Source organism: Homarus americanus, unplaced genomic scaffold (assembly GCF_018991925.1).
Source record: "Homarus americanus isolate GMGI-L3 unplaced genomic scaffold, GMGI_Hamer_2.0 scaffold16894, whole genome shotgun sequence".
NCBI lineage: Eukaryota > Metazoa > Arthropoda > Malacostraca > Decapoda > Nephropidae > Homarus > Homarus americanus.
Window position 1 is genome coordinate 3,729,796 of NW_024746541.1, and position 24,531 is coordinate 3,754,326.

General features: G+C 41.6%; 1 long non-coding RNA gene across 1 annotated transcript; it reads left to right on the forward strand.

Moving 5' to 3' along the window:
* The first annotated feature begins 900 nt into the window (after nt 1–900).
* Nucleotides 901–5,581, forward strand: LOC121879348. Its single transcript, XR_006091311.1, has 2 exons — nt 901–1,119; nt 5,280–5,581. It is a non-coding gene; the product is annotated as an uncharacterized LOC121879348 (long non-coding RNA).
* The last annotated feature ends 18,950 nt before the right edge of the window (nt 5,582–24,531 follow it).

Sequence of the window (24,531 nt, forward strand, 5' to 3'; positions counted from 1 at the left end):
TGTGCGTGTGTTGATTTGGGGCTGCAAAATTTTTCCCATGGGAATGCATCTCAACTTATCTAATGGGAGTCAATAGGAAAAATGGTTTCGCATTACGAAATTTTGCGACGTGGAAAGATTTTCAGGAAATGGAACTATTCTGTAACTCGGGGGCTACCTGCACTTAGTCCTTAATGAATGTGTCGTGAATGCAAGCATGATCTCCACATGCTTTCCTGTTAGGCGCTGTAAATGTTTTTGCGCTTTACCATGCACAGGATGCCCTATAAATTAGCCCCCTCGCGGGGCAAATCTGAAATATGAAGAAAGGCAATCAGTGAAGTCTTTTTAGGGGGTGCTGGTGGTAAAGTGGTACCGCTCTTGCCTTCGCAAGCGAGATGTCACGGGTTCGATTTCCGGGCCGGTGGAAGTTGTTTGGACACACTTCCTAGCCTCCATTAGTCCCTGTTCACCTAGCAGTAAAGTAGGTACCTGTTGTAAGTCGAAAGTTGCGAATTCGTATTCAGGGACAAGTTGTTGGAGCTTCCAATAACTTGATGACACAAACCATTGACTCTTCAGGCTTCTATGCCCTTGACTCTTCAGGCTTCTACGCCCTTAACTCATGAGACATAAAGGCAAGCATGAACTTAGCATGCTTCCCTGTTGGGCGCTGTAAACGCTTCTGCGCTTCACCTTACACAAGGATGTAGGGGGTGCCCAATAAAAAAAAAAAAAAAAAAACAGTGAAGTCTTTCTTTTTTTATCTTATCAACATCAACCAGTACGACGAATATACACTTACGAATTATGAAATACTGTAACTGCCATACTAATGAACTGATATGATTAGATTATGAATGGAGATAAATTGATTATTAACCAACTGATAAGACAACAACCAGATCCCACCCTCCAACATTAAACACAGTCGAACCCTCACACGCACCTGCACCACATTCCAGACCACACATTACTGCTGCCTTCTGCATCCAAGAAAACATACCTTCCCATTTACTATCTTTTAATGTGAAGACGAGTAGTGTAAGGAGCTGGTGACAATGGCCTCAACTGCTGTGTTGATGTTGGTGGTAGTTCTTTCTCTCATCCCTGCCTCTACTGCCATCATGGTTGATGAAGGTAACTGTGTCACCCCCTACAGTGTTTCATCCCTATACTGTATCACTCTTACAGTGTGTTACCCCTATACTGTGTCACCCCTATTCTGTATGTCACCCCTATACTCTGTAACGCCTGTACTGGGTGTCACCCTTATATAGTGTGTAACCCCTATACTATGTGTCACCCCTATACTGTGTGTCACCCCTATACTGTGTCTCACTCCGTACTGTGTGTCACCCCTATATTATGTGTCGCTCCTATACTGCGTGTCGCCCCTAAACTGTGTCATTCCTAAACTGTGTCGCCCCTATACTGTGTCACCCCAATACTGTGTGTTACCCCTTTACTGTGTTACCCCTGACAGCATTGTTGGGGTTATACAGGGTGGTATGAGTGCATTTATCCCATTTTCTACCAAAACTTTTACTTTACAATCATGGTTTGATCGTTCCTGTTCTCTGGCATGTAGGGAGAGAGATAGGGCATATCAAGTTAAGAAACTATTACCCACTCTTCTTTCATTATTTCTAGGAATCTTTGCAAGGTTATTCTTCATAGGGTCAAGCAGAATTTTATAAATAAAGAAAGACCGCTGACCTGACTAATTCTTCTTCTGTAAATTCTTCTGGCCCTTAACCAAAAATATCTATAATAACTTCTGTACTCCTTCTTTCCCTCCTATTTTCCGACCTGATAACTCTATAGCCAACTCTGCCCTTGATAAAGCCAATATCTTTGGCACTTAATTCACTAACTCCACCTTCGATGATTCCAAATGTATCCCTCCTACTCCTGCTCCTCATACTGAAACTATACACTTTCTTATAGTCTCCACTCATAGGGTTGTTGGTGTGTTATCCAGGTTAGATGTAAGGCGCATGGACCGGACGGAATACCCCCTCGTGTTCTGATGGAGTGTGCTGAAATTCTAGCCCCTGTGTTTGCTCGCCTCTTTCGCTTTTAACTCAAAACCCATTTTTTTTCCTTCTTCTTGGAAGCATGCCTCGGTTCAGCCCATCCCGAAGAAGAGTGACCCTTCCAATCCCTCTAACTATTGCCCCATTGCCATAACTTAATCCCTCTCTAAGAATTTCAAAACTATCTTAAACTCTCATTTTCCCCATAACCTTGAACGCCTTTCTCTTTTGTGGGATAACTAGTATGGCTTTCGTCAGGCGAGATCTACTTGTGATCTGCCCTCCTACTACACCCATCCTCTCTTAGGGATTATGGGGAAACTTTCATTGTGGCCCTCGACATCTCCAAAGCATTTGACAGGGTATGGCACAAGCCTTTGATTTCCACACTTCCCTCTTATTTCTCTCCCCCACTTTGTTCTCTAAATTCTAGCTTCCTTGAGAACCGATCCAGGACAGTTGTTGTCGAGGGATCGATCTCTCGCTCTTTCTCTACCAATAGTGGTGTCCCACAGGATTCTGTTCTTTCACTTACTCTCTTCCTTCTTTTTATCAATGATTTTCTTGACACTACAGCTAATTCTATTCATTCTTACGCTGATGATTCTACTCTTTACTCTTCTTCACATTTTGCCCTTCCCCCTAATTCTCAAACTAGATATGTTTCTAGAGCTGATATCATTTCATCTATCAATGCGTATCTGTGCAGCATCTCCAAATGAGGAGGTAGAAACTTGTTTAAATTCAATAGTAATAAAACACAGTATTTACTAATTACACTTTACAAAACAGATGATCTCCCACCAATCACATTTCAGGACGCAATCATTCTGCCAAATTCTAAAATTGATATGCTAGGCCTCACTATTTCCTCTAATATGTCAAGGAATCCACACATTAACAACATTGCTAAAACTTCCTTCCGAAAGCTGCGAATGCTGTACAGAACCTTAGCTACTTCACTCCTGAGCAGTTGTTTCAAGTTTATAAGGGATTCATTCGTCCTAACTTGGAGTACTGCTCTTGTATCTGGGGTGGGTCTTCTTCTGTCCAACTGTTAGATAGGGTGGAATCAAATGCAATTCGTCTTATTTGTACATGTTCTGGGTACTACAGGAGCGAACACAAACACCTGTAGAGTTCTTTGTAGGATATATTTGCTGGATATGCAGAGGTACAAGCAAAGACAGCACTCCCTTACTCTCTCTCTCTATGGGTCAACTGACCTCTCAGGCGACATGTGGCAAGTGAAACATTAGCAGCTTCCAGATGTCGCCATGCACATTATCTAAGTGTGTGGTGACATGATAAAAGGCATTGCCACACGCTGCTGACAAATAAGTAATGTATATAAATGGAGTACATACATAATATACATACAACATACATAATATACATACATTATTAACTCTCTTCCTTTAGTTGATAATCTCTCTTCCCTTTCTCGTTGCCACAGTGTTGCTTCACTCTCTCTCTCTTTTACAGGTACTTTAACGGGCAATGTTCGGTGGATTTGACATCTTGTGTACCGCCGGTAAGGCTGTGGGCTCGTAACACTCGTCGGTCACACTAGAATATCCCATTATAGTACATCCTTCTTTCCTTACACAGTCAAACTGTGGAGTGCTCTGCCTTCTTCTGTGTTTCCATGCTCATACAATCTGTTTCACTTCATAAAGCTGGTTTTCCAGCATATTTTTGGTGTAGATTCATATTATCTTTTTCTTTTATATTTTTATTTCCTTTTACTCTTATTTTTTTGCCTCTTGAGCCCCGTTGTGGGTTGATGACCTGTGCCCGGATAGGCTACTCCCCGAAAAAAAAAATAATAATAATTTTCCCAGCTTTAGCCGAAGTATAATGAAACTTGACTACCCAATACAGTGAATGGTGTCACTGGCGACCCCTTTACATAAGAACATAAGAACAAAAGAAAATAAGGAGTCTGCAATAGGCCGGTTGGCCTGTGCATGGCAGCGCCTGTCGAGAGTTACTACCACTCTCTATCATCCATGAATCTTTCTAGCCTCCTTTTAAAACTCTCCACCGTTCCAGCACTTACTACAAAGTTGCTAAGCTTGTTCCACTCGTCCACCACCGTATTTGTGAACCAGTTCCTTCCTATCTCCCTTCTAAACCTAAACTTATCCAACTTAAATCCGTTGCTATGAGTCCTATCCTGCTCAGATATTATAAGAACTTTATCTATATCGCCTTTATTGATTCCTTTCACCCACTTAAATACTTCTATCATATCTCCCCGCACTCTTCGTCTTTCTAGGAAATGCAAGTTTAGTTTGTTTAACCTATCTTGATATGGAAGGTTTCTAAGTCCCTGAATCAGTTTCGTCATTCTTCGCTGCACCGACTCCAGTGAGTTGATATCCATTCTATGATAAGGGCACCAGAACTAAACTGCATAATCGAGGTGCGGCCTGTTTAACGCAAGATATAGTTGCAATAAGACCTCTGCACGCTTATTACTTAGATATAAAACCTAATACTCTGTTTGCCTTATTTCGAACATTAACACACTGTTTTCTAGGCCGTAGGTCCAGGCTTACAAGTACCCCTCAGTCTCTTTCACAAGTCGACCTTTCTTGGTCGATGTTGTTAAGGCTGTATACGTTGACAGTATTTGTTCTACCAATATTAAGTACGCTGCACTTACTGGTGTTGAATTTCATTTACCATTTCTCTGACCACTCCTGCAGTTTATTTAAATCTTTTTGTAATGCATTTGCATCCTGCCCTGAATTAATCTGCCGCCCTATTTTGGTGTCATCCGCAAACTTGCTTATGTCACTGCTGATCCCAATATCCACATCGTTTATATAGATTATGAACAAGAGTGGGCCCAGTACTGACCCCTGGGGAACCCCACTGGTTACACAGCCCCACTCAAATTTAACACCATCTACGCTGACCCTCTGTGTTCTATCGGTGAGCCACGATTTTACCCAATTTAAAACTTCCCCCTCGATACCATGAGCCTTAACTTTTCTCAGAATCCTCTGATGTGGTACTCTGTCAAACGCTTTGCTAAAGCCTAAGTAAATAACATCGTAATTATCGTCATTATGTTCTACCAAGATTCCACAGGCCTGTCAATTGCTTATGGGCTCCACCCATGCGTGTGTCGAATGGCTTAACCAATTTGCTGTATTTTTGTAAAAACACCGGGAAGATAATTAATTTTCCCACTGTACATATTTTCCCAGTAACCTTAAACATGTGTTTATATTATGTGTGTGTTTGCAGGCACCTACACTTCGCAATACAGCGTGCTGGTGGCGCCTGTGTTGTTGTTTATACTGGTGGTGTACCTAGAGAGTCAGAGGAGGCAAGCAGACTTCAGTGACCCCACCAAGATCACCGTATATGAAGTACAATAAGAGATTATGCAAAATAAAAAAATAAAAAAGTGGGAATATTTTGGACAGAGGTTAACAATGGAACCCACAAATTCATTCATTTCCTTGTCATTTAATACCGTGAAGTGTTCATCTCAACTACGCGTCCACTGAATTTTAACCTGAAAATGCTATAAAATATATTTGAAAGACATTTGTTTACTGACACCTCCATGGGCTACGTTAAACAGTTACCACATAGTCACCAGTGTGGGGGAGTAAAGTTCCCCAACGGACAGGATGAATCCCCTTTGACTATCAGATAAGGGGATGACGTCTGCATCCCGTCTGAGTATCGTAGCGGCAAACATGACCAGGAAGGCACGTTATGTATACAGTCCTCCCCTAACTCCACCCCTACCAGAGTTCAGCAGCAAATCTACAGCCAGAAAAAGAAGTGCACAGCGATATCTGTGATAAGACAGTGTAAACGCTTCATGCTTATGGCTTGAAATTAACATGAATTATTCAGCTGACTGGCAACTTGGGTTCCATAATTCAATTTGCACGTTGTAAACACCCCATCCCCCCAGGCTATACCAAATGTAAGTTTAATTTGAAATGGTTGCAGATTTTTTTTTTTTTTTTTACAGTGATTAGCCCACCCGGGCACAGGTCACTGACCCACATCCAGGGCAGGGGGGCAAAATGTAATAATAATAATAATAATAATAATAATAATAATAATAATAATAATTCATAGTAAATAAAATTGATAATCAGAAATAAAAAAAAATTAATAAAATAATAAAATAATAATGATAAAAATAACAACACCGTAATAATAATAATAATAATAATAATAATAATAATAATAAAGAACCATAAAGAAAAAATCAAAAGTGAGAAATAATATATGTATGTTGTGTTGTCAATGGTAAGAGAAACAATTGAGACCCTGCAATTGGGTGCAAATGGGGCAGAAAGTCAGATCAGCAACCTGGGAATTGGTCACAATTTTCGTGATGCTATATGACAGCAGGTGCTACCATTAGACAATATATCACCAGCCAGGAATCGAACCCTAAACCTTATGAGTGTGACCAGGGAACGCTACCAACCATGCCACAAGGACACTAAAAGCAATCCTTGACTATGTTATATTACACACAAAGCCTGTTCATCGAGCTGATGGCGCCGTGAACCTCCCATTGGGGATTGCCCGTGCCACTTATGTGTTGGGAGTAGCATTTTACCGAATCCAGCAGGTAAAATATTACTCCCACCACATAAGTGGCATGGGCAACCCCCAATGGGAGGTTCATGGCGCCATCAGCTCGATGAACAGGCTTTGTGTGTAATATAACATAGTCTAGAATTGCGTTAAGTGTCCTTGTGGCATGGTTGGGAGCGTTCCCTGGTCACACTCATAAGGTCTAGGGTTCGAGTCCTGGCTGCTGAGGTCGTGTTATATGGACTAAAAATGAAGTGTATATATATATATATATACATATATATATATATATATATATATGTAATGATTGATTGTCAGACCAAAGCTTACAGCCCAGAATTATGTCACATATAACAACAAGTACACCACAGACCTCGTGGTACCACCACATTCCGGGTTGACACACCTCAGGTCGACCCAAGGGACTTGACCTCGCCCGCTAATGACGTGAGCCGGTGACCTACAACCGCACCTAGCCAAGACACCTGGCCAGGACCACACCTGCACACAATTATCCAGATCAAACCAGTTTAGTGTTAATTGTTAGAGGTCAAAAGCCGGCTGGGCCGACCCCATATAAAGGCCCTACAGTCCCGTCCACGGGCATTCGATTCCATTACGATTATCATTCTGATCCTGGTCATACTGATCCTCATTCTGGTTGCTGTCATCTCTCTCCCGTTCGGGTCGTCACTCGGTTCACTAAGCAGAGTCACGCACGTCCCCTCCCCAGGTCGGGAGGGAGACCTCCCGACCAGACCACGGCATCGCCAGCTAAGCAGACTCTCCCATAGGAGGCAGCCCAGCCAGCACTCACTGGGCCTACGTCAGGGTACACGTGAGTCTTGTCAGAACGTCCTAGGGTGAGTTACCTACTGTGGGAAGTGTATTCATTCAGGTGTGTCCGAGAGTCAGTGTCAAGTAACGTAAAGCATAATGTGTTAGTACCCCGATATAATAGTGATATTAATGTGTCCATGTCATTGAGTGAATTAATAAATAGTTGTATCGAAGAGGTGTTTAACAAGTTGTCCCTTTAAGAAGTAATATAAGTGTATTGACATACGAGATAAGATAAGCGTAGTGACGCTGTGCAAATAACATCCAGGCCACGCTACCAAGTTTCCTACCTTTACATTCCTACTCTCTATACTTCCTACCTATATATGTAATTCTCTTCTTGTGAGATTCGTCTCATTACATATATATATATATATATATATATATATATATATATATATATATATATATATATATATATATATATATATATATATATATATATACATCATTAATGGGTCCCATATTCCTGACTTAACTTGACTAGTCACGTCGCCCTTTCTCTTAAGCTCCTGCGCGTGTGTGGTGGTGGTGTTGGTTTGCAGATTGGTGGTTTATATCCTGACCTCATGTTTAGTAAGGTCACCCTGTGTACTTAAGCCTCTCTTTGTCCATGTAATTCAGTTGCCTCTGAAGATGTCTTGAATAAAGACGAAAGCTAAGGTGCTCCATTGTTTCCCTTTTCCCTGTGTGATTTTATCAAGATTTATCTTATCCACGTTTTCATTGTGGATCTACACACACACACACACATATATATATATATATATATATATATATATATATATATATATATATTCCTGCTGGTGAGTCGTTGATTTTATATATATATATATATATATTATATATATAAACAACGACCTCACCAACCAGAACTCGAACCCTCACCTACTGAGTGGGACCGGGGATCGCTACCGACCACGCCCTAGGACACTCGTGAGGGTCGTTGATTTTATATGTTCAAAGTCCGCGTGTTATATGGACTAAAAAAAATATATATATATATATATAATATATATATATATATATATATATATATATATATATATATATATATATATAAAATCTTGCAAGGGAAAAGGGAAACAACGGAGCACCTTAGCTTTCGTCTTTATTCAAGACATCTTCAGAGGCAACTGGATTACATGGACAGAGAGAGGCTTAAATATACAGGGTGACCTTAAAAACATGAGGTCAGGTCATAATGATGTCATCCACTAATCCCCACACGAACACACACGTAGAGGAGCTTAAGAGAAGGGTGGCGACGTGACTACTCAGGTCAGGTAAAATATAAGGGACCCACTAAATAACTATCCTACATCTAGATCCAAGGTTTTCAAAGCATGTTTAACCTTGGGCCACTGACAAATAAATTTATGTAACATATTATCAGTTTGAACTGACCATCACTAAGGTTTATTGATTTCTATTCCTTTATCAATCTATCTTCAACCAGAAGTCTTTCTGTGACACAAGATGATTTGAATACTTCAAAGCTTTTTTCCCAAGCAATGGGATGATTATTATTCCTAACATGAACGAACAGGGCACTGCTTTCAGATGCTGTTCTGATATTGTACTTATGTTGTCTGATTCTTAGCTGCAATGTTTTTCCTGTCTGTCCTACATAATTACCATTACATTTGCTACATGGAATACAATAAACACTTCCATTTGCATTTAGACTTGGACTATTTTTTATAAACATATTGGTAATGGTTGAGTCATACTTGAAAACAACATTAATATTTAGTAGTTTGAGGGACCGAACTAACGTTACAAATTCATTACGATAGGGCAGAGTCAAAATATTCTTAAGTGTAGGAATTTGCCTGGTTTGAGAGGACTGAAAGGATTTTTTAGCCCTTTTAAAACAACGATCAACAAACACAGAAGGGTACCCAAGTTTTTGTGCAATTGAACGAATGTTTTTATCAAGATTTGTCTTATCCACGTTTTCATTGTGGATCTACATGATATATATATATATATATATATATATATATATATATATATATATATATATATATATATATATATATATATATATATATATATATATATATATATATATATATATATACATATATATATATATAATCAGATGGCTTTAGCTACAGAGAATGAGTAATTCATGATGCAACATGAAAATTAATGAACAAAACACTCGTTTTTTACTTAACAGAAATGATGTTGAGTGCTGAGTAAGATGTAGTCGTGAGGTGATGAAATTAGTGTTGCTGAGAAAGAGACAGTTGGTCACTGCTTACTCCTGCCTCTCCCTGTGGATTAACATCTTCTTTGGCTGCTTGCTGAGGTTTTGGGGCAAAGAACTTATCCAACGTGGCTGTCATTGATGATACAATTTCTCAGAATACAGCTCCCTATATCCCTTCATGGCATTCTCCATTTTCTTTTAAACTTGTGAGTGCATTTATGGTCTGGATCATGTCTCTCAAAGGTTTACATCACATATTGCAGTTGAAATACCTTTTGACCAAACCTTTGTTGTTAGTTCAAGGGATGTAAATGCAACTTCTGGAAGGTGTCCTCCTGTTCCTCGGCAGCAGAGTTGTAAAATAACGAAATAACTTCACTTGAATACTGTACTCAAGTAACATTTTTGGGTATCTACTTTTTAAGAAGTATGAAAATTTTTAGAACTTTTCCTCTTACTTAAGGATGTTTTTTTTAATACTTTTACTCCAAATTAGTTGAAAAAATAATCGATACTCGTTAAGTGCCCCAAACAAAGAGTTTTAATGTCTGTGGCAAACTAAAACTATGTTTTTAAATTAATTAATTATTAACCATAATAAAAGATTGATTTTGATTTGATTTGGCCTCTTACAGCGGCTACTTTATTGTGCACCCCACACTCATCCTGTGAGCGGTAGCGCAAAAGGATTACAGAGTAGAGTTTACAAAGGGTCAGTATAACTTACCCCCGTTGTCAGGATATTATGGCACTGAATGTTACACAGTATTTCAATTATATTATTTGTTTAGTTCCATACATAAAGGGTAACTTATTCACAAATGCGTGAGTACAGGAGTGTGAGGCAGAATGTCAGGCCGCACACTTTGTTATTCACATTTGCGTGAGAAGTATTCAAGCACATTGTGTATTTGGTTCTATACATGAGAACTGATATAGTTACTAAGCGCAAAAAAGTGGATACAATCTTAATATGTCGGCTATCTTGCCATTAGAGATGAAGAGTTGTGCCATTTCACGTCGAGGACGTAGTGTTCAAGTGTGTGGCTATAGGTCTGGCCACACACTTTACATTTAGTCTTGTTTACTTCTGCTTGAGGAACATACTGCCAGAAGTACTTATATCCTAACCTTAATCTAGCGGTTACAACATCTTGTAATCTAGTGATCTTGTTACTTGCTCCATATACATGATAAACTATGGATCGACTAGTGCCTGTTTGCACTTGTCTACTTGCGTCACATTCATTAATAAGTTCTTTCCTAATTACACTTTTAAGGGTTCTTTTTGACAGACCCAAATTGTATTCAACGGTGTCTTTGTTAGACGCGAGTTTGGCGAGGGCATCAACTCTGTCATATTTTATGAGGCCTACGTGAGAGGGGATCTACAACAGTTTGACCTTGACACCCCGGTCAACAAGGTACGCATATTTGTGTCTGGCTTCAGAGATAAGCGCGTGACAACTTGAGTTGAGAGTGCCAAGGGCAAGTAGTGAGGACAGAGAGTCAGTGATGATGAGACTGTCAGTGACAGTGGTTTAAAGGAATTTAATAGCTGTGAGTATGGCAACTAATTCAGTTTGTAGAGTGGCTGCCCAGTTGTTAATTCTAACCCCTTTTTCAATTATATTACCGTCCGGTTGAGTCACAACAATAGCACTTCCAGCTCTCCCACAGGCGGTGTTAAGAGATCCATCAGTGTAGATGGTCTGTGTGATATTATCATCAGTCTGTAGAGTGTGTATGTGTTCAAGAGCTCTCACTTTGGCAGTGTGTTGGAGATAAATACTTTGTATAATGAATTTTTTTGGTGGATATGTCGGTATTGTGATATCGAAGGGAACTGTCCGTCAGGGTGGCAGGAAGCGCTGTTGTGTCTCAACTTTGTACACATGGTCTAGTCCAAACAGCTTCATATGTGTAGCTGTAGTTTTTTTTTTTCATACATTCTAGCAATTTTAAGGAAACAATGTCATCAGGATCACCACGCAGAAGCCTCAGGGCTATCATGAGGTTGACTTCAATCATTCTATCTTTGACACTGGGTATACCTAGTTCTTTCTTCATATTAAGTACTTTAGTGCTCATGGGACATCCTAGGATAAAAGAGTTGTGTGGGTGGAGGGTATGGTATGGGTGGAGCTGTGAAGGGTATGGTGTAGGCGGAAGAGGTGACCAACATGGAAACCCAACGACTGCTCCGGCAGATGAAGGAAATGCAAGATGGACAGGCTACAAGGGCGAAACCCAACAAACTGGGCTATCGGCAGTCCATTGCAACTCTTCCTCTCTCCAGTCGTTGCAACACTTGCACCACTGGATCAGGAAAAGGGAGAGCCAAGATGTGTGGTTGCAGCCTGCGCTCCTGCCTCACCACATATATCAACTCACGCGCAGCCATCATCCAACTCATCATACTCCTCATCATCATCAAACCTTTATTGCCCAAAAGACCTATGGCAACGGACGACTGGCGACGGGGACGGGCAGAGATGACTGCTGGGAGCCTCTAGTCACAGCTCTGCACATGGGCAGCATAGATTAGATGGTTGTTTATGCACTGGGAACTAGGCAGCAGTGCAATCCAGTCCTGTCTGTGCGACCGTGCAGCTGTTTCTAGGAGCTACTCTACTTACCCCACGCGAGAATTAGAAAGGGTGCCCAAAACACAGCCTGCCTAATAAACCAACCTGACTGGGCAACCGCACCCAGTAAGGTCATCTTTATGCGATCGAAAATACAATTACAATCTCAAATCAAAACAAAAATAAATTATACAACCTCTTATGGTTGCTGCATGGAATGTCAGGACCATTTTGAATACTGGCACAAATGAACGTCATGAAAGAAGAACTGCCCTTGTGGCAAAAGTGCTGGCTAGATATAACATGAACATAGCAGCCATTAGTGAGTCCAGCTCCCAGATTAGGGCCGACTCAAAGAATGGGGGTCTGGCTATACCTTCGTCTGGAAGGGTAAGCCTGCTTTGGAGAGAAACCGCATTTATGGAGTTGGATTTGCCATCCACCAACGCATCCTACTCAGGCTAATTGAAATGCCTGTTGAGATCAACGAGCGCCTCATGACACTCAAGAGTCCCACTGAATCATTCACTTCATGCCTTTTTCATCAGTGCATACGCCCCAACACGATGCAAAGGAAGATCTCAGGGAGGCCTTTTACTCCAACCTTGACAGAGTGCTAACCACTATCCCCAGAGAAGATAAGGTTGTGCTCCTTGGTGACTTGGCAGAGATGCTGACATTTGGCAAGGAACCATACGGAGGAATATGGACTAGGCAAGTGTAATCCAAACGGCCTACTCCTCAGAAAATGTACTGTACACAACTTCACTATCGCCAATACCTTGTTTAGGCAGGCCGACAATTTCAAGGGTTCGTGGCAACACCCACGATCCAAACACTGGCTTCTCATTTACTACATCATTGTCAGAGAAAGAGATCGCCGAGATGTCCTCATCACCCGAGCAATGCGTGGCTTAGACCACTGCGATACTGATCATCGGCTCGTCAGAGCTAGGCTCCCACTTCACGTCGCCCCAAAACGGCGAAGGCAACAAGCCTCCAGAAGAAGTTTTAATACTAATCGTCTGGAGGATCCAGCTGTAGCACATGCTTTAAGGTATCAGTTCGAACATGGGCTGATAAACAACCCAAATCCCAGTACCAAATGGGGGTATTTTCGACACTGTCATGACAAAAACCTGCAAGGAGACCATCGGCCAGATTGAAAAAATGCATCAGGACTGGTTTGATGAAAATGAACCGGAAATCAATATGCTCGTCGATGATAAAAGTGCGGCTTTAACTGACTGGTGGAACAACCCTTCCTTCTCCAATTACCCACTCTTGTTTCATTACTTCTAGGAATCTTCGTAAGGCTATTCTTCGTAGGGCCAAGCGGAATTTTATAAAAAGAAAGACCGATGTCCTGATTAATTCTTCCTCAAGTAAATCCTTCTGGTCCTTCATCTAAAACATCTGTAATAACTTCTGCACCCCCTCTTTTCCTCCTCTCTTCCGACCCGATAACTCTATAGCCAACTCTCCCCCTGACAAAACCAATCTCTTTGGCACCTTATTCTCCTCTAACTCCACCTGTAGGTGTAGGCGGTGGGACGTGTGTGTGGGAGCTCCGTGTTTTTCGTCGAAAAACAGGGTCTTTCCAGGAGTATCAAGTCCGATTTCCAGGACATCTGATTCGTGAGTGACTAGTGAGTGTCGTGACCAGTACAATATCTATCTGTGGTCCCCCTAAGTAGATACATTTGTCAATTTACTGCGGAATCTGTGACTACCTTGTGAGCTGTAGGCCCACCAAACTCCCCTCAGTGCCAGGGCTTGTAATCTGAGCCCTCTCCACTCCCTCACACTCCCCCACCGTCCCACCAGGCCACCCAGCTGACCACAACTCAGCCGTCTCCACACTGCCAGCTATTCAGCCCTTACTAGCTCCAGTATGTCTAACTTGGCTGCTAGTATAAAAAATTCCAATTTCACGAAACAACAGCTGACTGATGTGATAATGGGAGACCAACGGACTCTCATACAGGACGTCATACAATAAATGAATAAGGAGACCATCAGGAAGGTAGAAGAGGCTGACCTGCGTCTCACTGACGAGCTAAGTGAGATTAAAAGAAGCTTGGAATTCTCGCAAAAGGAAATAAGTGACTTAAGAGCAAAGTTGAACTTTGAAGCTAAAGAGAACCGATCACTCAAGACCCAAGTTCAACAGCTGAGTGTGTATATGTATAGGTATGTATAAATAAATAAACAAAATAAATAAAAAATATAAATAATAAATAATAAAATAAATAAATATTGATGTGATAACCGTGGTAACATTATGAGATGTACTTATTACAACCATGCTATTGTACTATTCCAGATGATACTAAATGTTACATAATACTTCCTTGAATAAATGTATAGTATATATCAGGTGCCTCAAAGAGAGCTCAGGTTCTCAACTGGCTCAGCCATGTTAATATTGTTATTATTATCCACTCTGTGTCTGTATTTTTCTGGCTAAATAAACTGTTACAATTCAAAACTGTTACAATTCAACCTTAGACGATTCCAACGCTATCCTTCCTACCCCTGCTCGTCCTACCGAACCTATGCACTATCCGAAAATCTCCACTCGTAGGGTTGCTGGTGTGTTATCCAGGTTGGATGTGAGTAAGGCGCATGGACCGGACGGAATACCCCCTCGAGTTCTGAGGAAGTGTGATGAAGTTCTGGCCCCTGTGCTTGCTCTCATCCTTCGCCTATGCCACAAGACCCAAGCTTTTCCTTCTTCTTGGAAGCATGCCTTGGTTCAGCCCATCCGGAAGAAGGGTGACCATTCTAATCCCTCTAACTATCGCCCCATTGCCCTAACTTCATCCCTCTCTAAGATTTTCGAAACTATCTTGAACTCCCATTTTCTCCGTCACCTTGAACGCCATTCTCTCTCGTCGGATCACCAGTATGGCTTTCGCCAGGCGAGATCTACTGTTGATCTGCTCTCCTCCTGCACCCATCTTTGGTCATCCTCTCTTAGGGATTATGGGGAAACTTTCGTCGTGGCCCTCGACATCTCCAAAGCATTTGACAGGGTATGGCACAAGTCTTTGCTTTCTAAACTTCATCTTATGGTTCATCTCCCCCACTTTGTTCTCTGATCTCTAGGGATCGACTTCTCGCTCTTTCTCCACCAAGAGTGGTGTCCCACAGGGCTCTGTTCTTTCACCTACTCTCTTCCTTCTTTATATAAATGATTTACTTCACACTACAACTAATTCTATCCATTCTTACGCTGATGATTCTACTCTTCACTCTTCTTCACATTTTCCCCTTCCTCCTAATTCTCAACTACAATGTGTCCATAAATGATTACCCTAAAACAGTATGCTCTCATGCTTTAATCAGAGTAATCATTTATGGACACCCTGTAGATATGTTTCTAGAGCTGATATCATTACATCTATCAATGCGGATCTGTGCTGCATCTAAGAATGGGAAGGTAGAAACTTGGTTAAATTCAATAGTAATAAAACACAGTACTTACTAATTACACTTTCCAAATTAGATGATCTCCCACCAATCACATTTCAGAACGCTATCATTCTGCTATCATTGTAGCTACACTTCCTCAATATTGCTAAAGCTGCCTCCCGAAAGCTGAGAATGCTGTACTGATGCCGTAGCCACTTCACTCTTGAGCAGTTACTTCACGTAGATAAGGGATTCATTCGTCCAAACTTGATGTACTGATCTCATATCTGGGGTGGACATTCTTCTGTCCAACTGTTAGATAGGGTGGAATCAAAGGCATTTCGTCTTATTAACTCTCCTCCTTTAGTTGACAATCTTTCTTTTCTCTTTTACAGGCAATGTTCGGTGGATTTGGCATCCTGCGTACCGCTGGCAAGGCCGTGGGCTCGTAACACACAACTTGCCCGCGGTGCCCACCATTTCTCTGTGGATGTCGGACACACTAGAATAAACCGTTATAGTACATCCTTCTGTCCTCACACAGCCAAACTGTGAAATGCTCTGCCTTCTTCTGTATTTCCACACTGTGCTAAATAAAACACTTGGTTGCTACATCCAAGCTTTACTTGACTCATTTCACTACATGTCTGAAATAACACAAAAGCAAATGTAACAATTCAAAAAGGAAACAACATTAAACATAATATAACATGGTGGTTTTATCCTAATAATGAAATAAACGAAAATGATACAAACAAGAACAAAATATTATTACAGTATTTTCCATAATGATATTTTAAAAATATCACATTCTTCCCTCCTAGAAAATGTACACTAATAGTACGTAAACACAGCAGATAAGTCAAATACATACTTCTCATCAAGCTAATAGTTTACTTCTTAATCCCAGCCATAATGAATGGGAGGCTTTGGTACTCGAGTAGACCTTCTGGGTCTCATCGGGGATGGGGGAACATCTTCACTGGGTATTTCACACGGTAAGTCACGATCTTGAATACTAGGTGTAGTAGGGGAATCCATCATTCTTGTCCCATTGTCATGGACTCTTGGCGGGTTGATTCTTGTGATCAGATTCGACATCATGCTGCTTCACAGAAGTTGTCAGAACAGTTGGACACGGGGCCAAATCACGGATAGTTATTGTAGATTAGCGTCCATTTGGATACCTAATGCTAGCATATGTTGGATTTACATCAACGAGCTAACTTTGGTCTACTAGAAGTTCATTCTTGCTAGGCCGGACAAAACGTAGAAGCAGCACTGATCCAGGGGACATAAGCCATGGTGGTAGTGAACTAACGTGAGTTGAGCGTCGTTGAAATCCAAAAAAACGCTCATGTGGGGTTGTATTAGTTGAAGTAGACAAAAGTGATTTAATTGAGTGTAGTGCATCTGGAAGTACCAATTCCCAGTGTTGATCTGCTAGATCGTGTGGCTTTAGTGTTAGACGAATAGCCTTCCATATGATACCATTGTACCGTTCGACCTGTGCATTCCCTGTGGGATGATGGGTGTTGTCCTGCTTGTTGCGACACCCTTTTGAGAAAGGTATGCCTTGAGCTCCCGGGACATACAAGAGGTACCTCTGCCTGAGTGTATAATGTTGGGCATTCCACAAAGGTTAAGTATTGTTTCAAGGCATTTGATCACAGTCGTGGTGTGCATGTTAGGGCATGGGAATGCAAAAGGGAAGCATGATTACTCGTCAACGGCTGTAAGCATATATGGATTACGGGTCGCTGATGGTAGAGGCCCCTTGAAATCAATGCTGAGCCGCTCCATGGGCTGAGCAGCTTCGATGAGTGTCCGTTCCGATGTGCGGTAGAACTGGGGCTTCAATTCTGCGCAGACTTTGCAAGATGCACATGTTCTTTTTACATCTTTTGTTGAGTATGGGAGGTTTTTTGATTTCACAAAGTGTAGGAGCAGAGTCACTCCAGGATGGCAGAGTCCATTATGGATTTCAGTGAGAGTAAATGCAGGAAATGTTGAACAGCAAAATGCTCTGGTCAGCGTATCAGGAGCCACATTTCCTTTCCAGGGCGATACCGTATGGTGTAGCCGAAGGATGCTAGCTCCAACCTCCATTCTTGTATTTTATTATTCTTTATTTTAGTTTGCCTTCTGCTGTCCAGCATAAATGCTACAGAGCGTTGGTTAGTGATCAGCACAAAATGACGCCTGGCTAGGAAATGGCTCCATGTGCACACTGCCTCTGTAATGGCAGTAGCCCCTTTCTCAACAGCTGGGTAATGTAGCTCACTAAGCTGAAAAGTCCAGGACATGAATGCAACAGGACGGCCACCTTGGTTCAAGACTGCTGAAATAGCTACTTCTGAGGTATCGCACTCCACTATAAATGGCAGGTCCTCATCGACAGATCGTAGAGTTGCATCCACAAGTCGCTGTTTTAAGAGTTCAAATGCTGTCAAGGCTGCTTCGCCCAGTCGGAACGTCTTACTTCTTACCAAAGATTGAATCATGTCTGAGAAATTGGAGATCCATTTGGCATAATAGGCGAACATTCCCAGTGCCCTCCGCAGAGATCCTACGTTTGTGGATGGCGGCAATTCTTGGAGCGGATGCATCCTCTCAGGGTCTGGCGGTATGGTACCACTCCCTACACAATAGCCAAGACCATTGATGGAGGATACCGATTTTATGGATTTAGATTCATTGAGTGTCAAGTTTCTGCGCTCAGCGACTTCTAGAATTTCCGAAGATGTTCGTCGTGTTCAACCTGGGTATGTCCGGCAATTGTAATGTTGTCCAAGTATGGGAAAGTATTCTTGAGATTTTCTTCTTCCACAAGCTTGTCCATCAAACGTTGAAAAACAGCAACTCCATTTGTGACACCAAATGATATTCTACAGAACTGATACAGTCTCCCATCAGCTTCGTAAGCTGTGTACTTATTGTCCGATTCCTTAATTGGAGCTTGGTGATAGGCACTTTTCAAGTCGAATGTAGAAAACACTCTGTAACTGGCAAGATTATTGACCATGTCGTCTATCCTCGGCAGTGGATAAGCATCTAGTTCCGTATATTGATTAATGGTCTGAGAGTAGTCAATGCAGAGTCTCTTCTTGTGTCTGTTAAGAGGATCTTTCACCACAACAACCTGGGCGTGCCATGGAGATGAGCTTGCTTCAATGATACTATCTGACAATAAGTGAGATAATTGTTGCTTAATGAACAAGCGGTCTTCCTTACTGAAGCGCCGCGATTTGGTTGCAATGAATAAATAAAATAAATAAATATTGAAATGATAACCGTGGTAACATTATGAGATGTTCTTATTACCACCATGCTATTGTACTATTCCAGATGATACTAAATGTTGCATAATATTTCCTTGAGATAAATGTATAGTATATATCAGGTGCCTAAAAGAGAGCTCAGATTCTCAACTGGCTCAGCCATGCTAATATTGTTACTATTATCCACTCGGTATCTGTGTTTTTCAAGCTAAATAAACTGTTTCAATTCAATTCATTGTTTACACGGCGCCACCTCCCGGGTGGAGGGTGCACTGCTGCTCCCTGGCTCTGTGTCGGCACACTTGCTTCCACTACCCTCCCCCTGAATTTAACCCATGTACACCCGTCCCCGTTCCTCCTCGACTCCTCCCTCTTCTGCTTCAAGCCCTGCAGGAGCTTCTTGTGCTGTTCCCTCTGCATTACCGTGCGATCTGGGTGAATGAATACACTCTGAGATGCCTAGCTCCTTGCTAAGTTTTTTGCCTGCCGAATAGCCTTCCATTTCTCCTCCTCACTCACTAGTGTGATTTTGAGGGGGCGAGGCTTATCCCCCTGCTTTATTCCCAGCCTCCTCACATCCTCTGTACACATATTACTATCTGTCTCGCTTTAAAAAGCTGGTTTTCCGGGATCTTCGTGGTGTAGACTAATATAACCTTTTCCTTTTTTGTTTTTTATTTCTTTTTCTTCTTATATTTTCGCCCCCAAGCCCCCGATGTGGGACAATGACCTGTGCCCAGGTGGGCTATTCCCCGTAAAAAAAAGTCTTGGATCAAAGCTGATACCTTCCGCAACAAGAAAGAGGGAGCCCTGCACGAACTTCACAAACTACAGAACGACTGTCTAAAAAATAATGCATGTGAAATGCAAAAATTTGCAGATCAACTCAAGGTAGTAGGCATCTATCAAACAGGAAGGTACTACCGCCTGGGAAGATATTGGAAGCATAATGCGCTGTCTAATGGTAGACCCTGCTGCCATATGGCATCACAAAAATCGTGAACAAATCCCAGGTTGCTCATCTGACTTTCTGCCACATTTACACACGATTGCAGGGTTTCAATTGTTTCTCCTTCTCTGACAACACAACATACATAAAACGTTTCTCACTATTGATCTTTTTTGTATTTATTTATAGTCCTTTATTATTATTATTATTATTATTATTATTATTATTATTATTATTATTATTATTATTATTATTATTATTATTATTATTATTATTATTATTATTATTATTATTATTATTATTATTATTATTATTATTATTATTATTATTATTATTATTATTATTAGCAGAAACGCCGCCCTCCGGGACGCTCCACATTGTCTCACTGTATTGCATTAAGGTAAACCACATTTTCGGTTTTGCCATTAGCAGCAAGTATGTACAGAATTTTGGCAGTTCCCACTCTGGAGCATCCAACATAGAACTATCCATGAGAAAAGCAAGGAAACTCCAGGTTTAGGCCAACCATCTTTAGGGACTATCCCTGGCTTTTGTAGATGGTCATGGCAAAGCTTACTTTAACCGGGAACTAAAGTCGCTTGAACTCAAATGGCAGGTCAGTGGTGATGAGAGGTATCCTTGGTATAAAAACGTCCTCTCCTTTAGCTTTTCCTGTCAGTATTGTAGCTTCCAGTACATGTGGCATCATGTTCATCACCACCAGTCTTGTGCCATTGCAGACCCTTGGAAGTTCAAGATTTCTTAAGAGCATTATAGGAGTTCCAGTCTTGAGAGTGAGGTGGTGAGAAGGTATTCCAGCGGGCTCCAAAGAATTAAGGAATTCTGCAGGGTACTGGACTGCTTGGTCCTGGTCGATTACTGTATCAACAGATTTGAATGAGGTCTCACTGCCTGGAAGCTGTCTGAGTAGAGTCATGTTGATTTCAGCCACCGTTTCATTCTTTGGTGCATGAATTGCGCGTTTACGCAGCCACTTGTGATCCTTGTAGTGGTGGATAATGTTTGGGTAGACCATGTTAGTAAGCTCAGTTGAGGACTTTACAACATTTCCACATCCTTGAGGAATGATTATTTATCCTTCTGAATCAACAGGGAAAGTTCCATTCCCATTCTGTAGTAGAAGGTTTGCAAATCGTTCAGAATCCTGATCTCCTTGTAGATGTACTCTCATGTTTGTGGATATAGTAAGTGTCTGAACACATCTCCAAAGGTATGATGCCTTGAGTGCTTCGAGGAATGACAGGTAGGGTCTGGCGAAAGTCTCCAGCAATGACCATTGTAATGCCACCCATGAGCTGGTCATTTTCTCGTATGTCTTCCAAGCTCCTGTCCAATGCTTCAAACGCTAACGTGTGAGACATAGTGCATTCATCCCAGATTAGGAGGCTGCATTTTTCTAAGAGTTTTGCCATTGCCGATCCTTTTTTGATGTTGCACATTGGATTCTCATTGTGAGCGAGTTTGAGAGGTACTTTAAAAGTTGAGTGTGCAGTACGTCCTCCTTCTATTAGTGTTGCAGCAATGCCTGAAGATGCCACAGCAAGAGCAATTTTCCCCTGATAACGTACTTTGGCCAACAGAAGGTTGATCAAGAATGTTTTTCTTGTCCTGCCAGGTGCATCAAGAAAGATCATACCTCCCTGCTCCGCTTGTATCGCTTGCAAGATCTGTTCATAAGCATTTGCTTGATCAGGCACCAGGTGAGAGTCATTTTCTTTAAGAAAATTCACCAGAACTTCAACTGAGTAGTCTGTCTCTCTGAGCAACTCCCTGTTTGCAGCTACTGGTTCTTCTAGGTTTGGGGAAGGCAATCCAAAATCAGTCAGATTTTTCCGCAAAGCTCCATCACTTTGTCTTCCAGCATGATCAGAGCCCTGTTGAACATGTCATCCATGAACTCAATCTCTTGACCAGGATGTTTTCTTCTTGCTTGATGAAGCAGATCCTCCAAAGACTTTCTTGTTGGTTTTTCCAGAGCTGGCTTGGGTTGGAAAGTCCACATGTAGCAATCATGATGGCAAACAGGTTCCTCATTCTCATTGGCGATTGAGTAGCTGCTGCCTCTTCTAATGTGTCATTCCAGTGACCATCATCTTCCAGTATGCCAAGGAGATTACACGCTTCCTGATAGGTTTTGCAGACTTGTCCATTCACTCTCTTCAGTGCTGCATATGATTTTGGGCGACGGATGTGGCGCAAAAGTAGTCTCAAACAATAGCATTCAAAGTTGTTGGGGTGAACCGTGTAGACACGTCCCAAAGCATTGCCTGACTTTATCCCTGGATATCCGTCAACATCGGATCCGTGAGCTCTTCTCTGGAGCTTTTTCATTGACGTCTGCCATATGTAGAACTTGGGTACGTCAAAATAAAGGAGTTTTTGAGCAAACTCATCTTCCTGTGAAAGCTTGAAGAATGCAGTAAGGGTCGTATCAGCAGGATTTGCCTTTTAATTTGGAAGGACTCTTCTGTGAAGTATACTCTTTGTCAATTTTCCAGGTGAACAGCCAGATTAACTACTGTTGGATATCGTTCGTGTATAGGAAAATTATAAATTCTCCATAGCGCTTCATTGCTGCATATATAACGGCCCTGCAGAAACTGTGTCACCTCATCATGATTTCCATCCTTTTCCAATGCAAAGATCGCTTGGTCAGAGTCTTTGTTAACATATTTGCAGACATACTTGATGGACTTGACTGAATTGCAGAACTCCACATTGATATGCGCATTGAATGCTTTAGTCAAAAGAGGATTGTAGGGGCCCACCCATTTGTTGTCTACTGTTATTTCACTGTCTGTTCCAGGTCGCAACACTGCTGTAAAACCTCCATCGCCTGGCGCTCTTCTCCTGTACTGAGGATAGCCATCTTCTCCACTCTGAGTATCCTTTCTCAGGTCTTTGGGGAAGTTTTTGGTGCAACGTCCATCTTTCATGCATGGAGAGTGTCTGTTGAATGGTCCACATGGCCCATGAATAATTTGCTTCTTGATAATCTCATAGAGAACTGGATCTTCTTCTGGATCAGGAAACTCTGTTCGTATGCAGTTGTCAATCATGTTCGGTCGAAGTTTCTCTTTCAGCCAGATCAAGACATGGGCATGTGGTAGACCTCGTTTCTGCCATGTACTAGCGGCAGATTCTCTCTACTCATACTCTGCCTTATCTTTTATTCTAACTTCTCTTGTCTTAGTTCTTTAATTCAATTGTTCTTTCTACGTACTTCAATTCAATGGTTACTGCATAACCTTAGTTCTTTTTGGTAGCATGTCGAGGGTCTAAGGCACATGGGTATTGTAATTCTGATATCAGGGTCACTTGGATGGAAATAAAGGTGAACTACTGTGGGGAAAATGAATATTCTTAAAATACTCTAAGAACAGGTTTATTAATATGAAATCAAAGGGAAAAAGAGATATTATTAACATATAACTTCAAGATGCAACTCCTCGCTTACTCAACTGCAACTCAGTTTTTTCTTATTGCACACAACCTTACTGGTGTTATATTACAGTACATAGCAGGACCAGTTCTGTGGCCCTACTCACAATGCATAGTTACATGACAACTCCTTCTAGATTACTTAACTTCTCACACCTACTGGTGGTACGTGGTATTACAGTACAGTTACAAGACAAACTTACTTATGATATTTCACAGACTGTTGGTAGTGCATATGAGATGCACTCACAATATACAACACGTTAATACTGAAACCAGCAAATACATGGGTCCACTACCCAACAGGGGATAATTATTTCCAATAAATTATCCCCAAGCATATATATCCAACACTGTGGGCCATAACTTCCAGGGAGCATCCCAGGGTAGGAAACTGGGGCTCACGACCGTTGCTGTGATCGGTGCTAGCCAGACACATGGCGAGTCTGGGGTCTAGCTCATGAGGCGGACCAGCTGTCTCAATCATGTTGAATCACCGACATCAATGCATATATTGATCCCTGCTGGTTACCCACCGGCTCAGCAGCCGATGGGGTGTTCAGAGGACACCCTGGAATCTGTAGGACAACGAAGTTGACGTGAGGAGAGATGGAGCAAGGGACTGGGAAGCATGATGACAACACCATCACAACAAATCTCTCGTCTGTCGTTGCCAGACGACATTTACTTTATATTACTTCTTACACTGGGTGAATGACAATTCCACTGTTAAAGCATGAACACTGATAATACACTACAATGACTGAATCAAACTGAATGGCTAGGAACACTACCACATACCTGTAGGACAACGAAGTTGACGTGAGGAGAGAGGGAGGCTCTCTCTCCTCCTCGCACTGGTTCATATACCCCTGAGTTGCCAGCGATCGCTACTCACACAATGACAGAAATTACAAACAACCTAACTGTTTCTCCTTCAAAGATGACCCTCAGTTGACAAAGGTCTACGAATTACTTGAGTTGATTTACACAGAATAATTCAAGATTGAGCTTGTAAGGAGAGAGTGGAATAACAACGTGTGACAACTGTCTTCGAAGGCGGGACTTACTGGGAGGGATCATGAGTCTAAACGTCTATGGGGAAAAACACTTCTCTTCTTAGGAATAGGTAACCCACTCATGTTTTGTGTTTGTGGAGTATAATAAG